At 43.6% G+C, this 26,210-nt stretch overlaps 1 protein-coding gene across 1 annotated transcript in view; it reads left to right on the top strand.

Moving 5' to 3' along the window:
* SH3PXD2A (SH3 and PX domains 2A) overlaps positions 1-26,210 on the top strand; it is a 66,661-nt gene that overhangs the window by 10,243 nt on the left and 30,208 nt on the right. The gene's annotated exons all lie outside the window — the stretch shown is intronic.

Consider the following 26,210-nt stretch of genomic DNA (forward strand, 5'->3'; position numbering starts at 1 on the left):
AGGAACAAAGTGCATCATTAAACGTGGAGAAGTCAAGACAGCAAGCAATACTACCTTTAAGTTTGCTGTACAGCACAGCCAGGTACTTCTGAAGAGCAGGAGCTCTCCCAGACCTCTGAACACTTCAATTCTGAAATTTCCAGCTGCCTGCAAGTTCCCTCCTCTTTTCATTCTCATCTAATCCTGCTGTGCTGAGCCTTTACATTCAGGCAAATAGTTAAATTCTCTCTTTCCACTGCATACCCTGTTTGGAGCCCAGGATGGCAAGCTGAAAAGGAAAAAAATTTTACACAGCATCCCTGGTTGGAGCCTTTACTCATTACCTCCTCTGTTTATGCAGTTACTGCCAGTTTCAGGACCCTGAAACCTGCCCCAAGAAAATGTTTCCAAGGAAAATCTGCTTTTCATATTAGATACATAAACTTTCTAATGATTTGGTCTCCTATATCAGCCAAATAGGTCACCAGCTCAGCACTGCTGCAAGAAACTACCTGAGGCCAAGAAGATACAAGGATATTACTGAGGCCTTCCAATGAGTCCTGTAGGTACCTTGTGGGCTACATTCCTTGGGATGTGACTGCCTTTAGGAAAAAAAAAAATTACAAAAGCATTGTTTACGTAGGCTTTTGTTATTACAAAGTTTCTTTTAAGAAAGCAAGTCACTGAAATGGCTTTGAATAAGCCCCCAAAATACTAAACTTAATGCATAGAGACTGATGTCTTCTGCCCTTTGTTCTAGTTAATCAAGAAAGCAATTATACACAAAGGCTTTGGCTCTTGTGGTGACTTTCAGGCCTATTTTTCAAAGTAAGCAAAAGACTGATGGTGCATTTTTGTTGTGTCAGATGAGGACAAGATTAATAAAGGCTGGAAGAGATTTTTTTTTTTTTCCCCAAGCTGCACAGCAAATAAGCAGTTCTAATAATACTTTGGCAGTAAAATGGAAGCTGTAATCATTAGCAGACGCGTTTCAGTTACGACCAGCAACATAACTCCTTACTTTTGGTTTTCATGTTAAAAAGAGTTCAGTTTCCCCACAAACCAATTTCTTGTCCATCTTCAGATTAAGCAAAACTATAGAAGTAATTGCCTTGCTTAGGAGTTTCATAAGAGACCTGGATTTAGGGGGTGGCTTGACAGAGGGGTCTATGTTGGCTCTTCCCATCTGCCCCTGGGGCTGGGACATCAGACTTTCCAGCATTCTTGACGGGGACTTTAATTATTTCTGTGGTAGAAAGATGTTGGCTCACAGCTGGATTAACTGAAGCAGTTCTGGAAGAGGCATGGGATGAGATGGGCTCTCTTGGATCTCTGTTTTACTGGCTGGCTTCTCTTTACTATTTTTATTGGCCCGTTCAGGTTTTTGTATCTTGATACTGAGTGACTTCATCTGAAAGTTTCACATGCAATGGGACATCACTTTGTTTCAAATGAAACTGGACTGCAGTTATATTGGCAACGTGGTCAAAATTCAACTTGGTGATAACGCCAAGTATTTCCCAGACCTCGCTTGAGTCCATATCTCCTATTTCTCTCTGCAATGCAAACACGTGCTGGAGAGCCCTAGCCTGTTGCTTTGAAAAGTTGTTTTAATTCTGTTCACAGAACCACCTCCTGCTGATCTTTTCCTCTCCCATCACGCGCACACCCTTTCTGGTAAGTGTGCTGGTGGGATGGGCTTTAATGGAAGCATATCTCCCAGCGGTTGGAGGGGAAGGGCAATGCTGTGTGCACTCATGCTTCAGACCTCGCTTCACTTTGCTGCTGTATTAATACAGCTGCCATATGTTTGCTTAAGAATCCCAGACTGGTTTGATACTGGGATAAAAGAGAAGATAAGTTGTTGCTCTTTCATGATTAGTGGCAGCTTGACTAGCTAGGCTAATGTTGGCAGGCACATGTCTGCGCTGTCTGACAAGCGTAAGATAACACCTTCATGATTTGATGTCCAGGTCTATGAGGCACTGTGCTGACTTTCAAACGGTGACCATATGTGCAGGTGAAATGTATCCTTCTTAAAGGACAGTAGCTCTTAGGGAGTCTAGGTGACTGCATACGAAACCTGGCAGATGGAATAACAAATTTCAGTGTAACGGAACTGAAATAAAGTTAAGGAAGCCCTGAACACAGCCCCTACTCAGACATGATGGAGGTGATGGGGGGGTGCAAGGTAAATCTCCATGCAGCGGTGACCCCAGGATTGGAAGAATAGCATCTAATATTAAACCTGACTCATTGGCTTTGAACATAGTAAGTTGATAAATACCATTTATCTCATATAGGCTTTTATAGCATTTTCATGTTATTGGAGGCCTCCCTGCATGAGGAAAACCTGAGCTGCTTGGAGAGACTTGACCCATTCACCTTAACTGAGTGTAGCAGGAGATTCAGGATGGGTAATGTGAACCCGGAAAGATCCATCACTGACCATTTGAAACCCTATGATTAAACTCAAGGTCAATTTATTCAGTGCCCTGGAAACCACTTTGACGAATCTACGTTTCTGGGTGTGGGCAGGGAGAAGACTGCACACACTGACTCATGGGAGAGAAGGTGAAGCTTGCTTGTTTGCCTAAAAATGGGATCAGAAATCTGTGACAGTTTCTTTTGAGGTTTTGTTCTTACTACTGACTTAAATTCCTTATCATTACTGAGAAGGAAACTCTCTGCACAGTATGAACCAAAATTACGGGATGGTTATATGCTCAGCTTGCATATTATTCCCTTGCTTCAAGTAGACCTTGTGACCAAAATGTCCTTGAATAAAAGTAGAATGACCAGAAATGAGATGCTATTTCCATCGACAGGCAAATAGGATAACTGAGCCCTATAGAAAATGCCTCTCTTGCTCCTCCTGAGCACAGCAAGCAGAACTGATTCCTGTACCAGCTAGAAGTTAAATTATACGCTTGGTCCTTCCAGATGTCTTTGAATTTTTGGAGCAGACTATATGCTTACTGGGCTGTTAGCATGTTGGTTTTAAAATAAGAAATGAGCCTCTGGTGGTTGGTGTGTGAACCCTTTCATTCAGCTAAGAACTGGGAAGTACCTCTTTTGCAGAAGTATCCAGGTTTGAGAGGCAGCCACATGAAAGGGTGTTGCTTTCCCTATGCCACCCCAGAGTCTCCCTTGCAAACAATCCTAAACAGAAACCAACATCCCTTGATGAGGACGCTGTCTGCAGAACGCGCATGTGGGAACTTGGAGACTGAATGGTTCAGGGGATGGCTTGCAATATGCTTGCTGACACTAGTTTGAATTTGCCTCAGCATACCAGTTGTTGTTGTGTAGTGGCGTTTGAGGGGATAATGCTGGTGGTTTCAGAGAAACTTCCATTACAGATGAGATGTAGCCACCCTTTGCAATGCTGTGACAGATGCCAGTGTTGAGGCCTCCTTGCACGGCGTGCTTGAGTTGCACAAGGGCCTCTTTTCCATCCATTATGTGCAGACACAGCAGAGGCTGAGTGCCTGGGCACATACTTACCCTTGGCAAGTATGTCTTGGGGGCAGTGCAGCGACAGGAATAGAAATAGCGACTGATCCAAACTCATCCACGCCTTAGCGAAGGCTGCAGGCTGCCAGGTGAACTACTCTGGCTTCTGTAAAATAATAGTTCCAGGGCCTTGGTACATCAGGAACACCATCTGCTTCAGCTGAAACCTGCCTAAACTAGTAATTCTCCATATCCCCAAATTGTATAATCCTTCCTCTGTTTCTTCTTTGCCTCTTGTTTAAGCAGACTCCTGAGTGGACCATGTGACTGGCCTCAGGTAAATTTGGTAGAAACTTCAGTGTGTGCAAGAGGGGAGGCCTGAAACGAAGATAACTGAGTGCAGGTGATGATTAGCAGCTTCCTTCCTGGGTATCATTTATTCTGCTGTGTTTCCTATTCCCTTCCACTGATCTACTATACCTTCTGGGGAGAATCCCATGTGATTAAAGCTCTTTGATCTTTTGTGATAGCTAAATCCTCTGCTAATTTCTCCTGTCGGGAGCACATACTGATCTAAGGAAATGTAACACAACGTGTTCCTCACATTTAAGGAAATCAGTCACACAGAAACATGGGATTTTGAAGTTTTGCCTTAACCTTGACAATGTGATGCTGAGGCATTTTTCTGTAGCTGTCTCAGAGCTGCGCCTTCATTGGGTCTTGGTGTCTTGCACTTATAAGGTAGAGCTCTGGAGTCAGACCATCCATTGGTACTTTGTGTTTTTCTTGCAAGGGAGTTGGCAGGAAAGAACCTTGATTGCTATAGTTGAGCCTGACCTAGATTGGTAAAAGCAGCCATCACTTAAGAAAGCAAATTTCACAACTGTAGTCACCTCTGTTCAGCCGGAGCTGTGACAGGGGTCAGAGCTGCTTATCTTTGACTTCTGAGGCTGAACAGTAACTCTTTCTGGGAGAAAGTGGACTTGTAAAGGCTAGTTCCTGGAGATAACGAAGTTCCACTGAATGTTTACCTAATGAGGCCAACTCATGCTTCAGATAGACCACTTTCACTGGCAATATAACAAATAACCACAGAAAGAACGGCAGAAGACAGTACAGCTAAGGACATAAAGTAACTCAGGTTCTTTTATTTCAGTGGTATGTATTCCTGTGGAATTTATCTGTAGCCTCAGCAATACCCAATTTGTAACAAGTCCTTTGCGTGTTTTTGGAGAATAAGGAGAGAGAATCTGTTATGAGCAAGTTACTCTTTTCTTCCTTCTGAGTTTTTTTAATGCGGGATAAATAAAGAAAGATAGAGGAGTGATTCATCCCACAGGCTGTACTGTTAATCCCATGAAGTTTATGTGAGCAGTATGTGGCCAGCATCCTTGAGAATGCTCCAGGTGCGTTAGTTGTGGGAGGTGCCTTGTGGCCTGAAAGGCAAAGGAATGATAAAATTGACTTCTTTCTTGATGTCTGCTACTCAAATTTAGTCCTCTGTCATGCACCCTTTCTCTGTTACTTAATTTTTGCCTCCTGTGCTCTCTGTCTCTACTAACTTCTAGTGTAGAGGAGAAAAATGAGTCACGTAACTGGTCATGTTTTCCAACCATCTTTCTCTGTTCTTTTTCTGCTTTACATTCAGGGATGCCAACACTGAGGCAGTGATTGACTGGACTTGTACAGTTTTGCCAGTGAATGGGTGTGAATAACAGCTTTGCCTGAGTCAGCAAATACCTCCTGATCATCCTAGTTCTTGTAACTGGGTGCCCAACTGGGCTTGATACTTGTGTGTGCCTTTCCACCTCCCAGTATAGGCCATATCAGGTTTCTGTTTTGCTAGATGTGTACAGCTTTATAATCTGCCTGAAATGACAGAGCTATGCCTCCTGTGACATGCTTGTGACAGGATATTGCATTGGCAGGGCATGTGGTGCCCTAAGCTGTGCCGTGTAAAACCAGTGGGCATGCAGTTGGACCTAGCTCTGTTCGCTGACAGCTCATGAAATTCATAACGCAGCAGTAGCCAGGAAGCTTCTGAGTGCGTAGGAGGCTGACCGCTGTTACGCAGCTATCCTGTTTTGTTTCTCCCCTATCCGGGGCTGGAGAACTTGGAAGTGGATGCTGGCAGAAGCGAAACCTTCTCACAAGACTCTTACTCTGTGCTTGGAGAGCTAAAGTCACGTTGTGAAGTCTAAATCTGTAGTGGAATTTGATGATGTTGATTTAAGGGGTCCAAGAACCATGGTAGAAGTACATTTTAAAAATAAAAATGTAAGGTTTTGACTAGTTGAGAACTTTTGAGACACTAGTGGAGTCTTTTCAGCAAGTGCTTTCAATTTGTATTTGGATATTTGTCTGTCCTCTTCTCTTTCAAAGCCAGCAGTATCTTGTAGGTGGAATTTTGCCCAAAAGTGTTCAGAAGTTACCATCTGAAGGCTGGTAGGAGAGAATTGAGAGGCAGAGGACTTCGTGGTGTGACTAAGTAAGGGCTGAAGAACTGGCAGCAGCACAAACTTGCCACTTCTGCTCAAGACTGATTTCTGAATAGGTGGCAGAGACTCTGGAAAATCCTCATGGCAATGAGGAGCAAGCTTGGGGTGAAATGGGAGCCGAGTGCCCAGCCTCCCTTCATAACTGGTGTTTTCAAGCTTTCAACTTGTCACTAAATCGCCTTTTCCCAACACCACATCTCTTCTGTGCAGCAGAAGGTCCTTGGTGGGCAGCAGTGGTATGAATACAATAAATGTTTGCTCCAGTTTACTCTGCGTTGTGTTTTGTAGTACACTTTGCTGATGATTCTCACTCTTTTTATTAGTTTTCTATAGCATTCACAGGAATAAGCTGTAAATGTCATATGGCTCCTGAACTACACTTAAACAGCTACACATGGGTTCAAGATGAGAAATTAGGTTTCCAATCCAGACTTTCCCAAAATAGGAGGAATGTGTATTGTGTTCTGTCTAGCGTTTTTGTTTTGGATAGGAGGCTTTTGGTTAATGTCAGTCTTGGAGGAGGAGAAAGCTGTCGGATGCCACAGGATCCCAAATGCTCTTTATGCATTGGCTACAGCCAAAGATACTGGAGTGTCAGGTTTCTGCTGAATTAGTGAACAACTTCTTAATCATGTGACAGCAGCATCAGGGTTTCCTGGCAAAAAAATGGAGAGTAAGCAAAAACTAGTGTGTCCTGATAGGAACACGCAGAAACAAATAATGTTTCCTAATGTGCATGCAGATATCAAAAGATTAACTTGTCTGTCTGCATCCAGCCTCCAAATCCCTACTGAAAACCTGACTTTCCCTTGGAGTTTTAGGGATACGGTTGTCCTCTTTCCCATCAATGCCTTCTCCCTTCTGCTTTTTGTAGGGTTTCTACTACTTTAGCCTGTAGTAATCCACCTTGAACATCATAATGGATTTGATGCCTTCCTGTGGAGTATGACAACAGACTTGCTTGTATCTTTAGTCCTCCAGGCTGACTGAACAGCCTGATGGCTGTCTGGGCAAGAGCAGTTCACACACAGATCGGATCTCCCGGTAGTGAAGGGAAGTAGCCCCTTCTCTCTGAAGCTGAGTGATCTGAAGTGTGTCTCTTCACACACTTACTATGAAGTGGCTTCTCTTACTGTGGCATGTATCCAAGCCATCGTGGAAAATCTGGGCATTTCTACTGATGGCTTTGGCATGCTGAGAGTGTTCTTGGACCTCAGGATCTTCCTCTTCCTCCATCTCCTCTTCAAAGCCTACAAAACTGAAAAAAAAAACCAACCCCAACCCTGAACTGTGAGTGGGATAGGCATTATTGCTGGCTTCTTTCCTGTGACTAGGATATACAGTATTCTGAAAACAAAATAGAGCCATTTCCCCCCCTCCTTACCCTGCTATGACACCTCTCTACCCTTCAACAACCCGAATGTTTGACCTAATGGCTTCTGGCTGAAATGTCCCTTGTAAGACAAGCTGGGCTCAAGCTGTTCTTCCACGATGCCCTTTTTCAAAGCTCCCCAGAAAAGGGCGAGTAGCTGTGTGCTGGCAGGCGTCCTTGCAGCAGCATCTTTGAACCCAGGGAGCGAATGGGCAGTACCTCAGCTGGATGGCCTGCTCGCAGCAAGCATTGCTCGAGCAGCAACCTCCCGTCTCTAGCCTTGCAGGGACTGTGGTTATGCTGTTGGACTGCAGAGCCAGAGGAAAATCAAGATCCTAATGGAAAACTTCTTGAAAGACTGAAACTACTCCTGCACATCTGTCCTCCTTTGGAAAAGGTATTACGTGCTGAAGTTATGAAATATTGTCAGAGGGGAAAGTGTTCTCTGCTCTCCAAAGATCCAAGAGCATCTAAGTGAGCGTACACGGGTCAGCAGCGGATTGCAGGGTTTGAAGAGCCAAATACCATATTCTCCAACTATGCAGAGAACACGAGCATGACTTTGCCAACGACAGTAAGTTGATACCTACTGGCCAGGAATTGATATCACTGCCCAGCCTCATCTAATTTCATATTAATGTGAAAAACAAAGATTTGCTCAGACTCAGTGTGACTGGCCTCACAGGATGAAGTGGCACATGAAGATGTTTAATGTAGCGTACAGCTTTGTGTAGTTCAGATTTCTGTTCACTTCCAATTAATTTATTGTTGTAGATGTTTTGTACCCATTTGGAATCCCCCTCTGTTCATATTTAAAACTTGATTGTATTGTTAAAGCACTGAGAACGTCAGGGGTTTTGGGGAGGGTTTTTGTACTGGCTAGCCTAGCTTTGATGTACTTGCCAAACATCTGTGTGCTTTCTATATATTTTCCCTTTGCCTTCAGAAAAAGGATGGTTGCGTTTATTTGTGGATGAAATACTTTGCTAGGAATGGCTGTAAATCTGAAGAGCTGAAAATTGTCAAGTGAACTCGTAGACAATGGTAACAGAGAATAAGGAATTAAGCCTGGTATGCAGTCTGGAAAAATTAAAATTCTTCAGAATCTTTTTTTTTTCTCCACTGGCATGGGGATCTCTAGAAAGTGGAAATCCAGAAAAGCTTCTGATTTGGAAACTTGAAACCACTGCAAAGTGTGAATGTTGTGGCGAGACTAGCACAAGAAGGACTGGAAGGTGCTGGAGTTCTTGTTAGCCCAGGTTGTGCTGCATAGGCAAGAGCTCACTGCTGCTAGAGATGTCTGTTCTCTACCTAAATCTCCTGGTGTCGCATCAAATAACCTCTGAGCAGTGATGTTACTAGTACTTACTACTGTTAAACTGGACGTTCATGTTGTACAGTTGAAAGTTACTGCTAAATCCATGAAAAAGCCATGGCGTACAAACAAAAAAAAACCCCACTGGTACACTTGGTTTGGTTTTGGCCCTTAAACTATGATTCACTGTAGATTTTCATACTTTCTTGATGGGCCAGTTATGGAGTGGCTAAAAGAACAGTGATATTTAATGAAATGGATAATAGAGGAATTCCATATTCTATTTTTATTTTTTCACTAGATGATACTGTCACTACTGACAGTTTCTAATGTTTCTGTTCTCTTCAAAAAAAAAAATTAATCCACAAAAAAAACCTTGAGAAATTAGTCTATTTGCAGCCCTGTGTCTCTGGAGAATACAGACTTTCTAGAGAGGTACTGTATCTAGAGTGGTAACAGCTTGGTTCCAGATGCACAACATGATTGAAGTATTGGACTTTGAGGTAGGAGCTTGACTTGGACATATAGTTGTATCTGTAGATCTGAATAGACTCCTCAAGATGCTTGTGACACCGATGACCAAAGGCTGCCTTTGCTTGCAGCTGGCTTTCCTTAAATCCAGCCTCTTATTGAGCCCTTCACTGTAATTCAGAGAAAGGATGCTTTTGGCCTGTTTTCCACATTAGGATTTAGATAATCTGAGTGAGAATATCAGCCCTTCAGCGTTGTTTCACAAGTCTCATTCCCAGGGATCTCCATCTGCCAGCTTGGGGAGCTGCTGGAAGTGCTGTATCGGTGCTCCAGAGACGAGCATCACTGGTGCCTGCAGCGGTGCTCAACAAGCATCAGCTCAGCCAAGGAATGTGCCCTTAATACAGCTGGGGTGCCCCAGATGTATTTCATGTATCGGCACAAAGAAGAGCTGTCTAATCTGCCGTGAGTCTCTCCAGCCACGCGCGTGTTTGGCTTGGACACCATCATCCCTGCTCTCGGAGCCGGAGTGTGTGTTGGCAGCAGGGAATCGTTGTCACAGAGTAATTCCGAGCACAGAGGAGTCAAACCAAAGTTCATTTTCTTCTTTTTCTTTAAACTTGCAGCTTGCTTGAGCGGGCGGGGGGTGCGTCAGCCGCTTTTCTTTTTGGTGTTTTTTTTTAATCAATACCTCATCTCTGTCGTAAGAAGTCTTGCTATATCTGAATGAAATTTCATGCTCATGAGACTTCTGGCTCTAGCTAAAGACAGGCATCTTCCTTGCAAAGTAGGGCTTTCTATTGAGTTTTTTTTAAATTGTATAGCAACAGGCACAGAAACAGTGATTTGGGGTAACACTTTGTTTGCTCTTCTGCATATTTATTTCTGTTTTAAAAATAACAATAATCACTGCAGTAGTCTGCCCTAGCAGTGCTTCTTGGAAGGTGAAGACCAAAATTAGTGTTAAGACTCAGTGCAGCACTCAACTGTGCAGCTGTGAGATGTATGCCTTACAGTACGCTAGCAGTGCTTGAAGGCAGGGCTGTCGGTATCCTTTTACTCTTGACTTCTGTTGCTGCTTGCTACCTGGGATAGGATCACCAATATTTCGGTGAAGGAACAGTGGCTTTAAGCAGCAGATAAGAAATCCCCTGAATTCCAACCTGAAACCAGTCCCTGACTGTAGCCCAATGTTTGAGGTAGGTAGGTAGTTAAGCTATATTTTAAATTCCTTTCTATAAATTGGGCAGGAAGTGGGGTTTGTAACTTCTTCACCAGTCATAAAGGCTTCATCTCGCTTTTTGTCCCTACTGGCTATGCAATACCTGTGCCCCTTGCACACCTTCATTTAGTTTGGAGAGGAAGGAAATGCAGTGTTCTTACTTCACTGTACCGAAACCTTTGAAACTAATTTCTAGGACCTCATCTGGAGAAGCCACTCTGCTTTGCTGGCTCTGGCTCAGGATTTGAAAACTGAGCTACGAATGAATAAGCATAGGCTCATCCAAAGGCCTGAGACATAGTGGGAAGCAAAGAGCAAGTGAGGCTGGAAGTGACAGTGCAAAGTGTGATGAGTTAAAGGCCTAATGGCACTGCGGTACAGGCACGGCCCTCAGCGAAGGAACGAGTGGCTCCTTGCAGATGGGGTTTTTATCTCTTAAAGATGTTGCTCACTCCTTGGCTCTGCTCCTCAGCTGAGCAAAGTGCTTAAGCCTACACTCGACTAGAACATGCGGTCTGGGGGCATTTCACTGTTTTCCTGCTAAATACCTTTACTGAATACAAGACTATAGCCTACTCAGGTAATCTAGGTCAAAAAAAAAAAAGTTTCCTATTTTATAAAAAGTAAACTGTAGTGTGAACCTCTTTTACAATTGTTAAAATAGAGGTGGAAATAGCATGAAGGATGAGGAACTTCATTCCCTTGTGGTGGTGGGAAGCAGTGCTGGCAAGCACCAGAGCTACCTCTGGGCAGAAGACAAGCCAGAAATGAAGAGACAGCCTCTCCTTGAAGATAGATTTGGCTTCCTCTGACCCTCATGTTGTAGGGGGCTGTCATGCTGATGGAGAGGCAAAAGTGGTGAGAAAGCAAAGTCAACTGGTTAATGGTTTTGCCTATCCTATTTTCTATGCAAAAGAGATCCCAGGAAGAAAAGGGGTGGGGGGTGGTGGTTTCTGCATCTCCTGGGAGAAGGAGCAAGGGGAGAGACAGCTCCTGGAAGTAAGTCATAGCCATGCTGACATCTGTAAGTCACATCAGCAAATGTGTCAAATGTCATACAGAGCTCTAAGGTTACTGTAATGAGTATTATATTCTCCTGAGAGATCAGGACTTAAAAGAAGCAAACATGAGCAAAATTGACTAATTGCTTCTTGCAGTGGGAAGGTGCTCTTGAAATCTCCTCTCTGTCACACCTCATTTGTTGCATCCAAGTAGAAGCAGATCACATCCTGTCATAGGGTTAGATATTCTCGGGCTTTAGGAGAATATGGATTTGTGTTTTGTTCAAACCAGAAAACAGATCATGAAGTCAAACCATACTCTGAAATTTCAGTGGTTGTGATGCTCAAGGCTTTAGCTTGGTCACTCTGACCTCACTTGCTCATGTGATAGGCTGACAGAAATATCTGAGATTTTTGTCTGGATCGCCTTGAGTTTTTCTGGGACTCCTGGAAGGTGTTGCCAAGGTAACTGGGAACTAGGAGGTAGGGAAAAATTGGGAAAACAAAATTAAAATCTAGCTGGACAAATGTTGCAAGATTGAATCTTTCCACCTTTCTGTCACTCAAATCTTCTCCAAGCATCTTGGGAAGCAGGTTAGATGTCTGTTCCTCAGTGTCCTGGTTCCGGCAAGGATGGGGTTAATTTCCCCAAGGAGCCGGCAGGGGAGGCGGGTATTCCATCCCACGTGACCCATGCCCGGCTATAAGAGGCGCTAGCCGGGGCGAGGGAGGCAGTCGCCACTCGGGGGTGGGCTGCGGCGGTGCGAGTTGGGTCGGTGCGCTGCGCGGCGGTACTGTAATCGCGTTCTTATACTCCTTTATCGGTGTTATTGTTTTTCTTTCTTCTTCCCTTTGTCTGTTCTGTTAAATTACACTATTTCAACCCGCGAGTTTTGCCTTTTTCCGCCGATTTTTCCCACGGCTGTGGGAGTCGAGCGAGCGGCTGCGTGGTTCTTTGTTGCTGGCTGAGGCCAGTCCATGATGCTCAGATATTGGTCACTGGTGCCCTCTGACTCTGGAATAGCCACAGGGCACAGCTGTCATTCCAGCTACAGAAAAAAAGCTGTGTTCCTCAGAATGAGTAGTCTGGTAAAGGTTATTAGGCCAGCGCTGGTGAGCCAGGTGATACGGCATTAATGGCCTGTGAGATGCAAGAGGGCAGACCAGATGTTGAATCTCCTTTGAATCTTCATTTTCTTTCAGCTTCGAGTGTGGACCAGCAAGTAGGGGCATAGCTGACAGTTGAGATAATACATGCTGGCAGGTGACCAACAAATCTAAGGTTTTGTAGGTCAGAGAACTAAGCCCTTAATTTTAGCACCATGTAAAGCAGACTTCCAAATTTTATTAAACCAATTCCTATTATTGTTTGGCAACTGGATGAACTTGTTTATTAGCAGGGCAGATTGGGAAGGCTTTTTTGAAATAAAATTAATAAGTTAATACCGTGTAATTAATACTAATGAATCACTAACATGAACTACTGCAAGTATAGTGTGTGGCCATTGTCAAAATAAGCACATCAAAAAGCTTGTTTTGTGCTCCCAGCCCACATTACGTGTGTTGGTACCAGGCAACCCCACTGACGTATACTGGCAACTGGCAACAAATGGGTCGGTCAAAGTGTGATCTCCACAAATATGGCTTGTAAGCACAAAAGAGCTGTGCTATAGCTTATCATGGGACTGAGGAACATCAATCAGGAGGCAGTTTTGAACCTTCAGGAGGTGTCAGTTACTAGCCAGAAGATTGACAAAGAAATTCATCAAGGGACTAGTGTGCTTTGGAGGTGGCTCCTCTCATGCCTGGTGTTGAGGGACTCTGTAAATTAGAAGGGAATTCGGAAGTGACATTTGTCCTTCCCAAAAATGCATGGTCTTAGTTGCCTTTTGCAGGTTGTATTGCATGATGTTTTGCTGAGCTGGAGTCTGAGAACTTGGGGCGTGTGTTGAAAAGCCCATGCAAACAAGCATGGGAGGAGTAGATGTCTCTGAAGTGCAATGGGTAATCTCCTTCCATAGTAGGGATTTAGCAGCTACAGGAGTGTGTACTTTCCTTTCTACCCAGCTTGGGTTCTTTCCACTTTGTAATCCTTGCCCGCAGCCCTTGGGAGGGAAGCTTGCTGAGGAAACTTCAATTCATTAGTCATCCTAAAATGTGGTAGTAGTCCAGTTGATCTTGCTGGAAGTGTACTGTTGCATCTACTTCAAGTGGGTATTGCAGTGAACTCCAGCTTACCCTTCCAAATGTGTACACATGGTCACTAAATAGGATGGTTTAGAATAAATTTTCAGGCCATATAAGCTTTTGTTAAACCGTAGCATTCCAGCATCGTAATTAGCATGTCAGCTAACAGACCTATGCAAAGACTTGTTTACTACCCAGGCTGTTTTACATTGCAAGAGCTGTGCTTCTGTGATCTGTGTTTGTTTTTTATGGCAGTGCCTAAGGCCCAGCTGAGATCGGGGTCCTGTTGTGCTAGGCCTTGTCTCCAGAGAATGGAAGCCTACATAAGGGACAGACAAAGGGAACACTGTTCTTATTTGGGGGGGGGGGGGGAATGGAAGTAATTGAGACTTGGAAATTGGGGAGGGAAAAACTCCTCCCAGGAAAAGAACTGGTCTGGTTCTCAGTTCTCTTGCAGAGAACTCCCCAAAGCTAGGCCAGCTCCCCAGCAGCAGGACCATCCTCTTTCTCAGCTTGCAGTGAATGTGTAGCCTCTGTGCTCCATCACTGACCCTTCCCAAAATAAGAAGGGGAAATCAATGCATTTTGGGGGAAGGGGGGAAAAGAAAGAAAAAGAAAAAAGGCCATCAATCTGCCAAGAGCAAAATCCTGAAAAGTACAAGGTTACAAAATTCCTGAACTCGAGGTATTCTGTGATGTTAGCATCAAAGTGATTGTGGAATCGCAGTTACCTGTGCAAAGAAAGGAGACACATGGAAAGTATAGCACTTGCAGCAGAGTCAGGTCAGGGGTAGTTACAGGCAGTCCGGCGTGTCCTCTTCTGGTAGCCTTGTATTGGGGAGAAAGAAGGGTTTAATTTTGCATGCACTCATAGGGTAAGCTTAAGTGACTCCCTGTTGAAAAGATAAACAGTATGCCACTATATCATCTGTCTAACAGGTTTAGGTAATCCCTTACTGTGCTGCTTATTTATTTTAAATGGTGCTGTATTGTATAACGCATGTGGGTTTGTAATGGAGGGTCTGCAAATCTCAGCTTTTTGCCCAAGGACAGCATTACTCTTGCCCTTGTTTCATGGTTGATTTATTCCTAATGGAAAGGAATAAGCCTCACAATTATATATTTGTCTTGTCTCAGCTCTGTGAAATGCGTGGAGGTTGACAGCTCTTCTGTATCTCACACCGTTAATTTGCCTTGCTAACCTTTATTTAGCATCAGAAGACCAGCCTCAGTGATTATTGCCAGCAAATCTGTGCTTAGTGCCTGGTCTGGCTTTGTTTGATTAAGCTTGGAGAGTCAGAAAATGAAAATGTTTAAATATCGGGACTTTGACTTATTGCACACTTAAGGGTGCCTTCCTGGAGGCAGGCTGGCAACTGAGGTCGCAGCAACACAGCCTTTCTCTATAAAGAAGATATTAATAGCAATGCTGCCATTGATGTTCCCATAGTGCAAGACAGTGAGGTGTTTCTAGCCGCTCCAGGCAGAGCAGTTCTCTGCTCTGAGTCTAGGCTACCTTTCCAGTCTGCAAGGAGCACCAAAGACTAAATACCAGGCTTTAAAGTCAACATCCCGGGTGAGACAACCAAGCAAGCTGCAGGGAAATTACACGCTTATTACCATGTAGCAAAAACCCTGCAAAGGTGCTTGAGCAAAGTCTGTAGCCTTCTTATCCAGGAGCTAAGCCGGAATGAGTAGAAACAAACGCTTAGTTACCTGGCTGTGTGGAGAGTATTTTCTGTAAGGTAAGAAGACTGCTTTTTTGCTGAGGGGGGGAAAATAGGTATCTTACGAGAGGTTTTTGCCTCAGTAGCTGTCCTATACTCACCTTCTTATGCTGCTGCTGAACCTTTTTGTTAGAGCTGATGGAACCAGATACCCTAGTAATTCCTATTTGCCTTTTTTTTTTTTTTTTTTTTTTTTTTAAGTCTGTATGGATGAGCTCAGTTTTCCCCCTTCCTAAAGGTGAACGTTCCCTCTGTTTTCCCCGGCACAGGCTGCTCTCACTGTCTGGGTTCTTCACGATGGATAAAGATAAAAGGCAAATTTCTTTACCTGTTTTTTTTTCTTCTTCCAGTTTTCCATAATCTGCTCAAAATAGGGCCAGTTCAGCTTCCTGGTGAACAAAATACAATAATAAGTCTAAGTTCCTAAATTTTAGAGAACCCTGGAAAAAGGCTTCAGAAAACACTGAATTGGATTTGTAATCTCTTATGGGGAGTGTCAGTGATCCTGCTTGCCCATGTATGTCCTTGTTCAATACAATGTAATTCAATAATTGGCAGCCCGCTAACGCGCCGGCTGCTCTTGTAGCCTGCTATTCGTCACTCGGGTACTCATTTCCGAGGCTGTCATTTCCTGCAGCCTTGTGCAGGCAGCTCTTTGAGGCTCAGCTCCCGGGGTCACTGCAGAAACATGGTTTGAATGGAGCTCGGGAGAAAAGCAATGAAGCAGTGTCAGAGGGAGAGCAGAGCATTCAGTTTGGCTTACATCAGTATTTGTGATAACGTACCATCTGGGCTACAATCTTGCCAGATCTAGCTAATAAATAGAGCTGGACAGAAGTTGTATTTGGACGGCAGAGCTTCAAGGAACAGGCAGGATGTGGAAATGTGTGCTCTGCACACTGTGCTGGGCACCGGCAAACCGAGGTGTCTCCATTCCTTTAGCCAGAAGTATTGTGGTCCAGAAGGATCCCATAAGAGCTGTTTGTAAAATGCAGTGTTTTTTGTCTGGTGACTCAGCTGTGCTTCAGACTGAACTAATATCTTCGGTTGCTTTATCCTATGACTTCTGCTGGATATAGTCTAGCCTCTGTTCCTTGCTTCAAGCTCTTGCCCAGTGTTGCTCTGTTCTGTCCTGAGCTAACTAAAATCTGCTTCAGAGGTGGCAGATGTATTTTTGACTAAAATAAGGGATTCCTGTATGATTTTGACTCTAGCACCTGGAGTACTGTTTGTTACTCTGCTAGGATCATTCCTAGTCCAGAGAGTCTCTTTTTCATGATTCTGTGTGATTTTGAGGATTTCCCAGTAAGCAACTGACACTACCTTCCCTGACTTCAGAACAAGAAATTAAAGCAAAAGTGACTTTTGTCAATCTGTGCAGGAAATAAATATTGGCTGTTCTCTGCTGCCCATGAAGGCTGTTTCCTATCAGCTGGGGTTGGGGGTCTGTAACTTTTTTAAACTGCTAGGAAGTAATTTGTAATCTTTGGACAAGATTACTATGAGGCCCATTTGAAAGCTTATTCATGTTTTCCTAAAGAAAGCTTGGACACAAAATGTGTTTGCTTTAAGATTAAGTCCTGTGAATGTAAGGGAATTTACTTGTGAGCTTGACTGTTGCACCCTGTTGGCTGACCACAGAAAATACACAACCCCACAACTGGTAATGACTAATGGAGAGTCTCCATTGGCTGCTGGGGCCGAGCTCCCCATGCCCTGTGGGGTGGAAAGCCATCTGTGTGCATGCCTTCACTGTGACCAGTTGTCTGTGGCTCTGGAAAAACTGCTGCAGGAGCTGGCTGTGTTGGCATGGCCTTTCTGAAGGTGGTGGGTTACTTCTCTGCTGCCACGGGCTGGGTTTGCCCACCTGATTTCTGTATATTTTGTGGTGTGTGATGGAGTCCCCTATCCATGCCCCAGAAAAACCACTAGTGGTTGGGAGCTCTTGTAAATTATTGATTTAGTTAAATTTCGTGTCTACAGTATAATTTTGGCAGGTTTGTTAAAACCTCGGATCTATAGATTTCAACTTTTAAATGATGGGTTGCTGGAGAGGAGGTGGGGGGGACAGGGTTTAAGGAGGATGGGAGATGGATTTACTGTTTAACTTTCCTACTTTGAGCTACATCTTCCTACAAGTAGAAACACTAAAGGAGACAGGACAGAAGTCCTTTTGGAAGTAGAAGATTAAAGGCTCTGGGCTGTAATCAAACATGGAGGAATGGAAGTGCCCTTTGATCAGGGAAGCTGTACTGAAAGACATTAGCAGCAGTCGGTATCTTCACTGGGCAACTTCTGGAACCTACTGCAGTAAAGAAAACTTTGGGAGAAGGGAAAAAGAAAGGAAGATACTGTCCAGTGCCATTTTTTGCCCATAGAGACTTCTTATACTGGCTGTTAAGTCTGTGTGCCTTCTAGCAATCTACCTTGCCTTGTGGTTACTGGAATTGCAAAGACTTCATCTTTAAAGGGTGCATGTAAATATATCACTTTCCAAGAGAAAAAGATTGCAAGAAAAGGTGAAAATTGATATGTTGTGTGACCGGAACTTGAGGTGAGACAAGAAATCCTGTTTCCAAGCAGATCAGATGAAAAATGGAAAATCTGTGATCAGTAAACAGGTATTTTCTGTAATAACTGAGTTGGTACTGTGGGTTGGATGGCAGGACCATATTGGCCAGTATACTAGTGCAAGTCAGTAATAACCTCTTGAAAGCTGTTGGGTTATGGGTGGACCTTGTTTTACTCCAATTACTGTACAGTACTCGGCATTTACAGGCTAGCAGGTGCAGCCAGGCTGCTTGCACAATATAGTACGCCCACCTAAACATAGCTTTGTTCCTTGTTGTGATTGATGAGATATTTCCTCCAAGTAAAGCACTCCCTCTCTCAGCTTCTTTTGTTCCTGTACTGAACAAAGACTGTGAGCCGCAAACACATTGGGTTATGTGGAATGCAGCTCACATTGCACAGACAGTTTCACTGTTAGGTGTTCTTGAAATCAAGTAAAGCAGGAAGGGAAAGATTGTTTCAAATTTATTTTTAGAAGGCATTAAGATGTTTCAGCCTTGGCACACTTTTTTTTTTTTTTTTTTTTTTTTTTTTTTTTTTTTTTTCAAATTCTGGGGTGCTGACTGGCCTGTAGAACCAGCTGACTTCATTGCTTTGTGGATCCTCTAATTTCAGTGGTCTGGGGATGCTGGCTAATGCCTTGGGCATGTTGGCTGCATGTCTTTTGGAATTGACCATGGGCGGGCCTATCAAGTGGTGCTTTCATCTGCTTCTGTCTTGGGGACCCCAGGGTACTTGACAGTTTAGGGGGAGCTGGTGACCTGGAGTGTGATGAGACTTGATCTGGGATTTACAGGCAGTGTCCAAGACTTTTCTGTAGCTGTTAATGTAATAGGTAGTGCATTTACTCACTTGCTTTAAGGACACAACTTGTGTAATTTGTAGTGGATTATATGATGGCTTTGCGGATGTACGTGCCAATTCTTGAAAATGTGTTTGGCAGATTCCTTCATTCCAGCTGTGTCAATACACATCTGAGGTCCTTTTTTTAAACAGGGAGGGGAAGCCCCTGGGTAACAATTGGGCTATAGCAAATAGCTGCACATACAGCACTGGGAGTTTGTAACTAACAGTTTGTATTATCAGAACCCAAAGATAAACTGTGTGATTTATTTAAACAACTCACACACATATACACAAGAAGTCACAACTCTAATAAGAGAAAAATATGTAAGTATTTTGACAAATGTGCACCTTTGGAAGGTTTGTCACCTCCTAGCTTATAAGATTTGAACAAATACAGTAATGTGGTATTTCCTAGTTGTCTAATACTCTGAATATCCATCGTCTCTACTAGTGATGTAACCCATAAAGTATTAAGCTGAGTTGTATATTATCCAGTTTTCTCTTTTCCCATGAACTTTCCCATGTTCTGAACACTTCTACTTTTTCCAGAAGTACGAGGAAACATGGTTCCAATCCCAGTAGAAGACTAGAGTAATATGTATTTGAATGAAGAGGTCAGGGTGCGAATTTCCACATATATACGTGTGTGTTTATGCATATAGTGGAATGTGAAACCAATCCAAGCAAGCTAGATGTTTAAGCCAGAATCTGAGATGCACTTTGGGACTCTGTATTGAGCACTTATGTACACACCTAGTCAGCTGCTTTTGGTCCAGAAAAAAAAACTGTGTGGCAGCAATAACCAAGATATTTATTCACATGTAGTGAGCCCTCTGTGCCAGCCAGCTCTGCAGCCATAGGAACTGGAGTACGGATACGCTAACAGCGCAGCTGAGAAGCGTCTATCTACTGACACCACAAGATTAGTAGTAGAGATGGAGGAAGGAGACAGACTGGAAGGATTAGGATAGCAAATCCATAATCATATAGACTTCATACAGTTACCTCAATAGCCAGTCATTGCAGGAAGGAAGTCTATTCTCTCCCTCATATGTTAGAGTACCCAAACTCTGTGATTCACTTCTATTTTCCATGAACTCAGTAACATCTAAAGCAGTGCATGGAATGCAATTCCCTGTGCTGCTGCTGAGTCCCAAGCGCTTACAGTTACTATCAAATATTGGTGGAGGGACAGCAAACTGTGGTCTCGGCACTCAGCCATTTCTTCCAACTGTTAGCTCCATAAGGTAAAGTGCTGTCCTGTTAATAGCCAAAAAATGATATCAACAGAGTGCAGCCTTCCAGAAGTCCCCGCCTCCTGCTCCCCATCTTCTCCCTCACCTCAGGAAGCTGCCTTCTCAAGTGTTTCCATCTCTGAATTAAGCAAAAACTGCTGCAGCCTGTACTCCGATGAGAACACAACTGAGCTTTCAGACTCTCCCTAAGGAGGGAGAGAAGTGTTTTCAGGGGCAGTGCACGTGGGTTTTTGGGTTGTCAGGGTTCCAAAGTGACGCTCTTAAGGTTGTGTTCCTATTATGTTTTTGTAGGGACTCCTGTCGTTACATTTAGTTGAATGCTGAAACAAGGCACAGGAGAGTGCAGCCTCCTTTCCTTTTTTGATATGTTCTCTCTTCACTAAATAATAAAGCTATTATTCTTGTTTAAATACTGAGGGTAGCTTGCAGGGCAGAGTGTTGTCTGTGGCTGTGTGACTGCTGTTGAATAGCAGTCGTGTGCCATTTCTCATGTATGTCCTGTCAGATGTTGTGTCATATTTGGTATCAGGAGCAAAATGCTTGCTTATTACACTTCAGATCTTAATTTTTTTATAAGAGAAGCTTATGTTTCTTAAATAAATTCATCATTCAGCTTTTAATGCTATAGTGGAAAACCTGTTTCATAACCCATGTAGAAGCTCCCATTTCCCATGCTGGCCTACTAGGAAAGGAGTGATGGGTGTGATCCTTTTTCCTCTTTTATCTCATAAGAAAGCTAATAACTCTGCCCCATCACAGTGCTATGGGGCTCTTGGGGTATTTCATCAGCAAATTTAATAAATGTCTTGGATTTAAGCAATAACTTGGGGTGGTGAGTCTTATTCTTGAATCCCTAAAGCAGTACTTGGTGCCCAGAGTTCAACCAGAGTACTTGCAAGCAAGAAAACAACCTTCACTCTGGACTGTGAGAGCAGTCAGGCATAGGCATTTGAGGTTGCAAGACTTTATAAAATGAGGCTCCAATGGGACATGGTGTTGCCCATGTGAACCATGCTCATAGCATGTAGCTCTAGGACACGAACTGGCTGGAAGGATCATGACACGTGGTTGAGCTGGAATCCTAATGTGTAGCCCAGTCTGCTTTGGGTATGGCACAGAAAGGGCTGTGAACCTGCGCTGGGGATCTTAATTGCGTTCAAGTAGGATGTCTGCCACAAGCACATCTTTCTTCAAAAGCTTGTCTTTGTTTGAGACCCACTTCCACCTTTAAAACGAGACCAACATTGCTTCATGGTTGAGTGGTGACTGCAGTGAAGTCTGCAGTGCACACAGGCTGGGAAACATTATGTGTTTAAAGATGAAAGCTGCCTTTAATATTGCACCAACTTTAATAATTCATCCTGAGACGACAGCCTTGGTCTGTTGTGCAGTGACTCACGCATAGATTTCTGTACCCCAAACTATAGTCAGCTCCATGCTAGGAGGACCTCTTGCATATATCTCCATTTTTGAAAGAAAGGTGCTGCTTCTGTGAATTGTGAGGACAAAATGCTCAGAAATCAGACACTGGCCTTCATACAAATTCAGTGCTTTCAGTGCCTTTGCCAAGTGTGTGGGACTGAAGGAGCCTTTTCCAGAGAGCAGAGCCAGCATGCACAGTGATAGTGTCTAACAGCATATGGACACTGTAGGCAATTTTTAGGAAGTGGGTGTGAGAATATGCTTACTGCAGAAAATCCCTTTTGCAAAATGCTACTTTCAGTGCCTTTATTTTCTGCTTTTGCATATTCTTTGGAGGTTTGTCCAAGGCAATTACAACTGACTTCCCTGTGTGTATCAAATATACATGTACTGTGTGGGAAGAGCTCTAGAGAGGTGGAAAGAAGTAACCACCTTCATTTGTACAGCAATACTCTTACCTTAGTTGTTTTTTAATGAAGCAGATCACATCTCTGAAGGAAAGTAATCAGCTGTTGGCATGAAAAGGTCTGTGTGCCGGGTCTGGAAGTGACCTGATTGCATCTAGTACTGCTTTGTAGGACAATTTAAATTGTTGGAGAAAAAAAAAAACCCAAAAGAGAGTTCCCAGGCAGAAGGACTTAAAAGGGAGCAGTTCTCTGAAGCCCAAAGAGCACACACGTGTAAAATGTACCAGACTGCTGCTTGAGTGGGATTTTTCCAAGACTCTTGAGAGGTGGAGTGTTATTTAAGTATTTGTTTAGAAGAATGTGTAGTCCACTCAGGCAGGAGAGGTTTCCATTCCCTTGTACAGTGTTGCTATCCTTCTTGTTTACTTTAGTTAAGCTTATAAACTGACAATCAAAGTCTACAGAGAAATTAATGGCTGAGGGGAGAATTGGAAACCAATGTTCAGCATGGTCTAGCAATTACGGGGTGTCGTGGTTTAGGTCCTCAAACCAGGACACGGGGTCTTTTTAAAGAAAAAAAGTAAGTGCTTTATAGTATCTTATGATCAGGCAGACTTCAACAGGAAGACTAGCTATTCCTGTTGGTGTGGAGAAAGGGACAATATTGTAGTGTGGATGGGTGAGGATGCATGTAAACATAAGCAAAGCTTACATATAAGGTCCTTTAACTGTGTTCCAGTAGTTTCTCGTGGTGTGAGTTGTGGATAACACTTGCTTAATTTGTGTGCTTTTTTTTTTTTAAAAAACCTTTTGGGGAGAGGGCTGGGTATACAATTTAAAAAGAGAAAAAAAAAACACATGATTTTTAGAACCAAAGTGCTTTTGTCATTTATTCACTCTCCAGTGTGACCAATCTACTTTGCAGTCATCATCTTGCCATGTGTATGTATGTGTGGTGAGTGGAACCTTTCATCTCAGTAACTGTTGTTGCGCCATGCCGAAAACGCCTGAGAGTTATCAGAGCCTAGATGGACTCTGTGAACATAGAGACATTTTGGCTATCGCAACTAGGGATGCTGACAGATGCCAAACAAAGGGTCAACATGTGTGAGAAAATTGCACTTCTACCTTAAAAATTAATATTCTTGGATTAGTTAAGCAGGATTTGGAGTAATGCAGCAAAGCTTGAGCTGAGCTTGGTCTGGGTGCAGTGGCAACAACCCCCTGTGTGCCTTCTGTGGGGCTCAAACTCCCTTTGAATCTTCATGAGGGATGAGGGCTGATGAGTCCTAGCCTAGACATCCATGCCTCATCAGCTTTAGAGTTGCATTTTGATGGCTGAGAGATAGGGGCATCTGTAAGGGTTAACTCAAGCTGTAAAGCACTGCTTAAGTTTTACAGATGGTGTGAGTGCAAGAGCGAACCTCAGACTGGCTTGGCAGTGCACGGAGATAACTTTACGTAATTCCCTGCAGATGTTGCTGCAGAATGGTTTTAATAATGAATTGTGAAGTCGAGCTCAACTCCAGCATAGAGGGGAACTCAAAATAAATGCAATGTTTTGTTCTGTGTTTCAAAAGCAAGTTTTCTAACGTTTCTGTGATGCTCTGGGTTGGGAAAGATGCTAGGGGAGGCGACAAGAGATAGTCTGTGCCATTATAGGCTTGACTTTCTGCAAACAAAGGCAAATCTGGCTAATTTGTCTGCAAAACATGAACCCCCAAGAACCTGAGAGTTGGGGGGAAAGGGTTGGTGGGACCAAATGGCAACTGCCCTACTACTACTTCTAATGAGGGGATGGTGCAGAGCAAGTACTTTGTAATCAATCAGCTGGGCAGAGTTCTGTAGTTCATGGCTGTCGTGCATGGACTGTGTCGCGGAACTCGTCTGCACTTCAGCCATTTTCTGCTAGGAATTTGTCAATTCTTGCACTATGCTGTAATTTCCTTTCTGTAGGGTTATGGCTTAGATGTGCCATCGTAATTCAGATTTTTGCCTCATAAGGAGTGAGCTGCCACTGCAGTGTCTGCTCAGTCGGTCAAGGACCTTGCACGTCTTGCTTGTGAACATCCATTTTTGACTTCTCTGCTGCTGGGGGGTGCTGCTGGAAGCTTCTCGGGCTTCTCAGTTGTTCAGGCTGTTTAAGTAAAATGTACTTTTTTCTGTGGGTATGCTATTCCAATGAGCTTCATTAAAGCCTTTTTTTTTGTCCTTCTGAGAAGCAAACTTGAAATGGGAGACTTTCAGAGCAGGGGCTGGTTTTCTCTGAACCTGGGCAGATGCTGCTGCTTTCTCAGTAGTTGCAGAGGTTTCTTGTTTATGCTTTACTCTTGCATATAGTTTATAAAGGAAATTTGTAGAAATAAATGTTAACTTTCATGAGCTCTGTGGCAATTAGGAGCTTTAATCTTGGTGATGGCTTGAGGAATCAAAGCAGCTTAAAACCTCACTTAGACTGCTACATGTTTTGTCTGCATGTTATAATGGATTTGGTTGAGTTACTTGATTGTAATTTACCTCAAATGTGACTTGACCTACAATGGGTACATGGGAGCCTGTTTGTAAGATCAGTGGAGTCGTGAGGTTTCCATGACAAGGCCTTTCAGGAGCTGGGAACAGCAGTAGGAGAGGCATAGTGATATGGGGGAGGCATGTGTATGCATGCCCAGGTTGCCTTTTAGCAGGGAGCCCTGTTAGATGGATGGAGGCTCAGCTACTCTATGGCCCCAAACACAAGACCTTAAACTCTGCTCTGAGGCCACGGTGCAGCTCAGTGAGCCAAACCTGAGGAACTGTGTTGCAGAATGGGCTAGCACTGGGTCAGCGTCAAGGCCGTGCCCGGCCCTCCAAGGACAGTTTTACCATGGTTTGCATTTGGCCCAAGCAGACATTTTTAAGTGTAGGCAAGTCCTTTCTGTGCAATTGTGTTTAATTTCTTTCTGAGGAAGAGTTTACATAAACTATTTCAGTCTAATTGGTATCAGCTGAACGCCAGCTTCTGACATTTTGTGCCTAATTATAAGTGTATGTTAAACTGTGTTTGCTACCCATGTTGATACGTTACTAGTAAAGGAAGGAACAACCATGAAGATGTGTTTTTGAAACGGTCTGGCAGATCCTGCGTGTTCACTGCTGTGGGCTTTGTGGCAGGAGAATCCACCTCCTGCTGAGGGGGAATAACTAAATTTAAATTTTCCAACCATGAGCCTTGTGAAGCAAAGTTTCCAAACCTCTGCTGGGCCAGAAAACGGAAAGCCTTGCCTGAGTCTTGAGAGTAAATAAATAGAGCTACCTAGCAGCTGTGCAGTGGGAGTGAGGGGTTTGTTGCTTGGGGCTCGTTGTCTCCCAGCCACAGGCCCCAGAGGGGAAGACGAGGGTTTGTAACTACTGTCCTCTGGTAAAATCTTCCGTGACAGGATTTGAAATGTACTTGGGTGACTTAGCATGAACACTTGAGCATTGTTTCTGCTAATTTTTTATGTTTGTGTTTTTTTTTTTTTTTTTAAAGAAAGTTGCATGTTGCATGGTGGCAGAGCCCAGCAAAGCCTGCCTTCCCCTTGCTGGGCCCAGGGCTGCGACCTCCCAGTGGTGGGAGGGCTGTGTGGCCATCACACAACTCGCGGCTTTACCCCACCATAAATTAACTAGGTTTTGTGCCCCATCTATTTACAGACTAAGTTGGCTCATCATCTCTGCCTTTGCTCATCACAGGCAGACTTGGGAGTCTCCTGCGAAATTTGTTGGGTTTATGACAGCCATTAACATCTGTAAGCTGTACACGAACACAAGTAGCTATTTTCTCAACTTCCTTTGGGGAGGCTGAAAGACTGGTGTTGAACAATAGTTTGCACTGTCCTGACAAAGCAACTTGCATTTTTTTAGGGAGACCAGGAGATTGTAGAAAACAATGGAAATGGTTTACCTGCTTGGCTTTTTATTGTCCTGTATCTTAACCCCTGACCTTACCTGAATGGAGCAGATTCTAGCTGTGCTCATATCTGAGCAGCAAGCTCTTGGGTGAGTGAGTCTACATCAAAACCAGTGGAAGACTTAATAAATCAATGGAGCCAAGCAAGAAAAGAGGCAAGGATAGTTATGTTGGGGTGCATTTAACCTGAAGATGGCTCATCTGTAATGTTTATTCATCCATCCATGCATGAGACCTAAGGGTTTTATACCTGTAGTTGGAGAATACTTAACATTTTTGTAGATGGTGGTACAAACGTGGATCTTCAGGTGGGAAGACAAAGAACTGGTGCTTATGGCCTGAAATCACATTTCAGTTAGCTTTTGTCTCTTATTTCTGTTCTGTGCAGTACTTTGCAGCTTCCCAGGGCATTGAATTCAGGCCATGTTTGTTAAACACTGTCTGTGGTGACAAGTGCTCTAGAAGTGCTTATTGTTTTGTATCCTGTTCTGAAACCTGTGCCCTTCCACTAAAGTCTTGCCTATTTCCATCTATTGACTTCTGTGGTGCCTC

This window comes from Vanellus vanellus (assembly GCF_965231255.1).
Source record: "Vanellus vanellus genome assembly, chromosome: 7".
Lineage (NCBI taxonomy): Eukaryota > Metazoa > Chordata > Aves > Charadriiformes > Charadriidae > Vanellus > Vanellus vanellus.